This window comes from Melopsittacus undulatus, chromosome 9 (genome assembly GCF_012275295.1).
Source record: "Melopsittacus undulatus isolate bMelUnd1 chromosome 9, bMelUnd1.mat.Z, whole genome shotgun sequence".
NCBI lineage: Eukaryota > Metazoa > Chordata > Aves > Psittaciformes > Psittaculidae > Melopsittacus > Melopsittacus undulatus.
Genome location: NC_047535.1, coordinates 41,448,406 through 41,455,228, shown reverse-complemented (window position 1 = coordinate 41,455,228; position 6,823 = coordinate 41,448,406).

Here is a 6,823-nt window from a genome sequence, read left to right as displayed (position 1 = left end):
GTCCTTCTCCCATTTCACTTCACATTTCCCCTTCGCCAGCAATTTTCTTGCTCCTACCACCTCAGAAGCACCTTCTCCCACCCCTTTCCCAGCACACAACTAAAATGCTTCCTTAAATAAGCAGTGGATCTGAAGAACGAAGGTTAAACCAGATTTTGCAACATTTCTGCGGTGGTTGGCTCCTAGGCAGTCATTTGGGCCTGTCTCTGCTTCCAATGCCCTAAATTGCATGAAGAATTTGGCCTCTGGGCATTACAGGAATGCGTATCATAATTAATCATAAAGGGCTCCAAGCACCATCTCTATGCCAGGGATTCCTTTTGCACCATTTAGGTTTGAAACAGGACTTTTATGCTCGTGTTTGCTCGTAAAGTGCCAAGCCCCCATTTGAGACCACGCACGTATCGTCTTCCTGTGCATGCAGCCAGCTCCCAGCGAGGGGAGCAGGGGGAGGACGCACCCATGTCACCGCATGCAACAGCCTGATGATTACTAATATTTCTTACCAGAAAAAGCATATATAAAACCCACTAAAAACCCCACAGCCCCCAGCACATGATTCGAATGAAGGGGAGGGAAGAAGGTGTGGGGGGGAAATTGTCTTAATTAAAATTCTCCCTTTCATCCTGGTAATTACATTCAAACAGGCGACAGCAGCAGCATCGCTGTTTGTCACCGTGCCAGAACCAGAAATTGATTTGATCACGGGGACATCGTGTTGCATTAAATAAAATCCTTAAAAATCTGCCAGCAGTTTTCTTTTTTTTTTCTGAGCTGTAATTACTTCTAGAACACTGCAAAGAAGGGGGAAAACAGAGAGAAAAGAGGAGGAGGAGGAGGAAGGGGACCCAGTGGCAGATAATATGCCAGTAATGATGGAAACACCTGTAAGCCAGTGGAGATCTAGCAGCTATCAGCTCTGGCTGCATTCCATATCCATTAGCTACAAGAGGCTGCTCGGGCCCCAGGAAAGGAGGGTGTTAGCTCTGACAACTGGTGAAAAGCTGATGAAAACGTACCAAAGGGGCAGTCACGGTGCTGTCATTTGATAAAGAGGGGGGAAAAAAAGAGAGAGGAAAGGGAGAAGGGAAAAAAAACCCAGGAGTAAATCAGTCTAATTAATGGCTTTGCTCATTTATCAGGGGCAAATGCTAATTATTCTTTTTAATCACTTTTCTGCCACAGTTGCTCACTCTTTTTTTTCCCCTCCCTGCCAGCTCTGCTGGTAGAGAAGCAATCCAAACCTCAGGCTTATAAATAAGGAAAACACAAGAGAAAATGAAAGAATGGATGAAATCGTTCTATGGAATCCTACCAGCCTTCTCTACACATAGAAACCCCCAGCATCCTTGCTGCTCTCCAACCTTCCCTCATGACCTACCGGCTAAAAACCAAAATGAAGAGCAGCCCTTGACAGAGAGGCTGAAAGCTCCTGCAATACAGCTTTTAAACACATGCATCCTTTCAAACTCTGAACTACTCCTCTCATAAGCCATGATTCTGCCTCTTGTTATGTACCAACATCTGCCTGAACAGTTCCTGTTTGTGCCAGGCCATAGGAAACAGCTCTCTGCTGGCAAATCCAAGAGCTTCTGTCTGTGAGTACTGGTGTTCAACTCTCCTGTCATTTAACTCACAATGAGCAGGGCAGGGCTGTCAAAAGCAGCAAGCAATGCTGGTTACACATCTCCAGATACCTCTGTTTTCTTGCAGGTGCTTTACAATCTTATTAAGGATGATCTGCTCTATGATCTTCCCCAGCACTGAGCTCAGGCTTACAAGCCTGGAATTTCTGGGGTCTTCCTTGTAGAATCATAGAATCCTACAACAGTTTGGGTTGGAAAGGACCTTAAGATCATCCAGTTCCAATCCCCTGCCATGGGCAGGGACACCTCACACTAAACAATGGCACCCAAGGCTTCATCCAACCTGGTCTTGAATGCTGCCAAGGATGGAGCATTCACAGCTTCCCTGGGCAATCCATTCCAGTGTCTCACTGCCCTTACAGTGAAGAATTTCTTCCTTAGATCCGATCTAAACCTCCCTGTTTCAGTTTTAACCTGTTACCCCTTGTCCTATCACTACAGTCCCTAATGAAGAGTCCCTGCCCATGGCAGGGGGGTTGGAACTGGATGATCTTAAGGTCCTTTCCAACCCTAACTATTCTATGATTCTATGTAAATGTGCAAATACACAGACCACATCATCCAGCAGGCTTGAGCTGAAATGCATCAGTGCCTACAACATCCCAAACTCCCCCTGTTCAGCTCAGCCAACACACCTTTGCTGCCCAAACTCCTCCAAGGGAGGCACGCAACCCCTTTTCTATGGCAGGGGAGGAGCAGGCAAACACTGTGCTACATCACCTCTTCTCTACTCATTTTACCCACGGGACAATAGCTGGACTTGAGCAGAAGCGGAGGGAGAGAAGGTGAGATTTGCCATCTGGGCTGCCTGGCAGCACCAGATTCCATCTCGCTCATCTGCCTCTTACACCAGGAACGCTCCTCCCGGTGCCCAAATCCTCCCCAAACCCAGGCGCTGAGCGTGTTTACACACGGACACTATATCTGCATGGCCAACACCTGCATGCAGTGGGTGAGGAGAGAGATCTAAAGGAAAAGTGTGTCTTGTCTTCATACACTGCATGTTCCCTTGGTCTTTCTATTTCATTCCGCTTTATCTATCAAAAATATATTAACCCAAAAGCCTATTTCCATCAAAGTCTCGATTCCATGAACATTTAAAGATAAAGCTTATCTTATAACTGGTGCATTAACAACAGAAATGTAAAGGGCTGCTGTCAATCATCTCCTGTTCTCTTGTGTGTACTTTTTAAATGGTTCTTACTGGGACAGCTGCATCGGCTGAGGCAGCATCCCAAGCTCCTTGGCAGAGATGCTGCGTTAAGGCTTGAAAATGTTCTAGATTACTCATGGAAAACAGTGACTATTTTCTCCAGCAATCTTCTAGGACAGAACAAACTCCATGAGACCTGAACTCCATGTCTCTGGGGCAATCAGAATATCCACCTTAATCTTACAGCAACATGTTTGCCTTCCTTTTTTTCGTTAGAAAGCATTTTCTTTTGCTTTCTAATTAGAAGTTTTAATTCTGCAACGAGTGTCACTAAAAGCCTGAGCCAACAATAACACAGCCCCTTCCAAAGGCCCTCTGGAAAGCTTTATTTTTAAAAGCCAGAACAAGACAGACTATCCAAGAGTGATAAATCTAAGGTTTCTGAAAAGAGCTGAGGAGAGCAGGAGGGCAAAGAGACAGCTAAGGATGAACAGCACGCACAATACAGCTCCTAAGAAAAACAAGCCTCTTCTCACAGACAAAACAGTCAACTGCATGTGTCCTTCTTTACCAGAGATCTCATCAAGCCTTTCTACATGTGAAAAGGGTTCTTGCTTCTGAGCGCTGGAGCTCTGCTCTGGAGCCAGGCTGAGAGAGCTGGGCTGGGGCAGCCTGGACAAGAGAAGGCTCCTGAAGGGGAGACCTGAGAGCAGCTCCAGTGCCTAAAGGGGCTGCAGGAAACCTGGAGAGGGGCTTGGGACAAGGGCCTGGAGGGACAGGCCAAGGGGAATGGCTTTAACCTGCCCGAGGGGAGACTGAGCTGAGCTCTTAGACAGAAGCTGTTCCCTGTGAGGGTGCTGAGGCGCTGGCACAGGGTGCCCAGAGAAGCTGTGGCTGCCCCATCCCTGGCAGTGCTCAAGGCCAGGTTGGACACAGGGGCTTGGAGCAGCTGCTCCAGTGGAAGGGGTCCCTGCCCGTGGCAGGGGTTGGAGCTGGAGGAGCTTTAAGGCCCCTTCCAACCCAAACCAGTCTGGATTCTACATAGGAGAAAGCATGGACTTAGAAGGTCTTTGCCACAAGTTCTGCCTCTTGAGCAATATGAGAGAGCACATACCCTCTTGTGAAATGGAGTCCTCTTCTGGAAACACAGCTGTGGGATGCTCTATCTCGTCCCTCCACTAAGATATGGCTGCACAATCTGGCATGGATTCCTAGAATCACTCAGGCTGGAGATGGTGGCAGACAATCGAGCAGGCAGAGCAGATTGTTCAGGCTTTCATCCAGTTGGGCCTTGAAATATTTGCAAGAACAGAGATTCCAGCATTTCACAGCACAGCCTGGTCCTACCTACCCAGCTTCTAGACTGAGAAGCTGTGCTTTCCCTCAAGTGTATTGAGGGGGAGAGATCAGGTGAAATTAAACTGTGCTACATGATTTAATGGGGCACTGCTCGAAAGACAAAAGCCTTTAAGTAATATCCCTGAAGTACTGTTGGTTACATCACATAAACCTGTGTGCAAGTAAACCTGTCTACAGCAGGAATCAAGTCACAGCCAGCAGCGGGAAGCAGAACTGAAACCAGGTTGTATCTTATGGATGGTGGGAAAATACAACAATGAACTGTAGGTCCTAAAAAGCTCCAGCACAGGGACACAACATTTCACCCAGCAAAACAAATCACATCTTTATGCCTGTTAGGCGTATATTTTTCAATCAAGTCCATGTGCCCAGATCATGACAGGATGTTTGAGCTTTGCACATCAGGCCCTTTACCCACTGTTTATATGAATGTCATTCACTATCAGGCCTCTGAGGAAGATAAACAGATGGAGGAGAGATGGGGACGTATCAGAGTCTTGCACTGCTTCCGTCTCCAACTCTGCTCTTGGTGCTGTAAGAAACAAAACCTCCTGACCAGAAGAATGTCAGAAAAAAACCAAGGGAAGAGGGGAAAAGAATCGGTCACAAACAGAGAGGCAGAGAACAGCACAAACTAAAGGCATTTACCACAGTGTTAGAGATGGGCACTCCAGAGACCATCAGACACCCAGGGCAATTCCTCTCAAGTCTGAAGGTGACAGACACGAGGTAGCTGAAACTAAGACTGAAAAGGCACAGGATCCACTTACCTGGCAGAAACCACTGCTCATGCACAGGGGACTGCAGCACTGCCAGGTCCTTGCTGGTGGCCAGATTGTTGGGCTGCTTTCCTCACTCTAACACCTCAGAAGCCACAAAGCCAAGCAGTAGCCTTGGACCTACATGTGGTACATAGAAAGAGGCTTAAAAACCTAATAATAAATTAACCAAAAGTGCCTGTGTAGTTTTACTGTCCCCGTTCCTATCACCTTCATCACTATAAACGTTCAGAGCAATTGAAGAGCCACCTACAAGAGGTAAGACTTTAAGCATCCACTGCTATCTCAGGCCAGCTAGAGCCCAGGGTGGCCTCTGCAGTCTGCAAGACATCTTCATTAAGGGATAGACACCAGTAAAGCACATTCACAGTTGCCTTTAATAAGATCTTTTATTGCTTCAGGAAACAGGCAACTGCTTGGATTATTCTTTGCCCAACACCACAGTCAAACTGACATAAAACATGGGCACAAGCTCTAAGCCAAACGTGAAGCCATCCTTGCCCTGTTTTTGCAGTAGGTTTTCCTTAGGTAGCACACACTGTTATAACCAAAAGCCAGCAGCCAAATGCATTCAGTGGTCTGTGCTCATGTGCCACCTTCCCCAGATGTTTTCCCTTCCTCCTCCGCAGGGATGCGAGAGCTCACTGTGTATGTGAGGAGAGGTTTAGAGACTACTGTACAGGCATTGGAGAATGTCCTACAAATAAGAGGTTAAATCTCTGTATTTAGGGAAAAATGCCATAATTCCACTGCAACCACACAGGTCCCTCCTGCAGCCATACTGCATAGTGACCTGGGTTGGGCCCCCAGCTGCATGCCCATCACACTCAAGTTAGCCTTAAAACTCACTTTGGCAGCATTAAGAGTAAGGTTTAAGGCTATTACTTCTGAAAATCCCACTCATGGAATGCCACCTTTACCTTCCTAAGGTGATCAGAACAATGGTTCAACCTGCGTACCCAACACAGGGTGGAAAGCTAAGAGCAAAATGATATTTGCAGCGTTCCTTTCTATATTGGTACTTCCAGAGCACAAACTACCTCAATTGATACCAAAATGCCACTCACACTGACTAGAGATTAACAAACAAAAGGCAGCTGGTTCAGGGGACTCTCCTTTTACACACTGATTGCAATAACAAGTAAAAGGATAGCAGGATTATGCACCCCCCCCCCCCCCCCCCCCCAGCGTTGCTATTGAGTAGCTCACACACACACAGACTCCGAAACAAAATGGCAAGTAACAAACCAGCAGCATTTAGTCCCAAAACAGCCCATGAGAAACATCCATACTTTGGTACGACTTAGTGGTTGTACCAAAGGGCTCTGCTGATGAGAACAGAAGGTGGAACAAAGGGATGGAGGAGCAGCAAGGATGGGGTACAGGTCTGTTCTTCTGGACAGAAGAACTGATGAACTTACCATTCAAATACCTGCACACTGAGTGGAAGGACCACTTTGTTTGCCTTTGGAGTGGTATCATGAATTCAGACTCTGATACCATCAAGGCCCACTGTACTGTGGCACACTGTCCCTTGGCTGAAGCGCTGTTTTAAAAAGACAAAACCATCTAATTTATGTATTTTCACATGACCCCTGTGTGAGGTGCAATGTAAAACTGCTGCACCACGGGGACCAAGGCACACATACCCCTGCTCTGTGAGCAGCCAGAGCATCACAGCATCCTTTGAGCATTCACTGCAAGGTGACTGCAGAGGTTTGAGCCTCCTTGGGGTGGGTCAGAGGGTATTTTAAGGCATTAATCGATGGGCATCACTGAAAGGGGGGACATTATAATAGGTCGTTGTCCCCATCATCTTTCACAGTGGTAACTTGCCCATGCAGCCCCCGAAGCTTTGGAATGCAGACTTTCAGATGCCCACACCT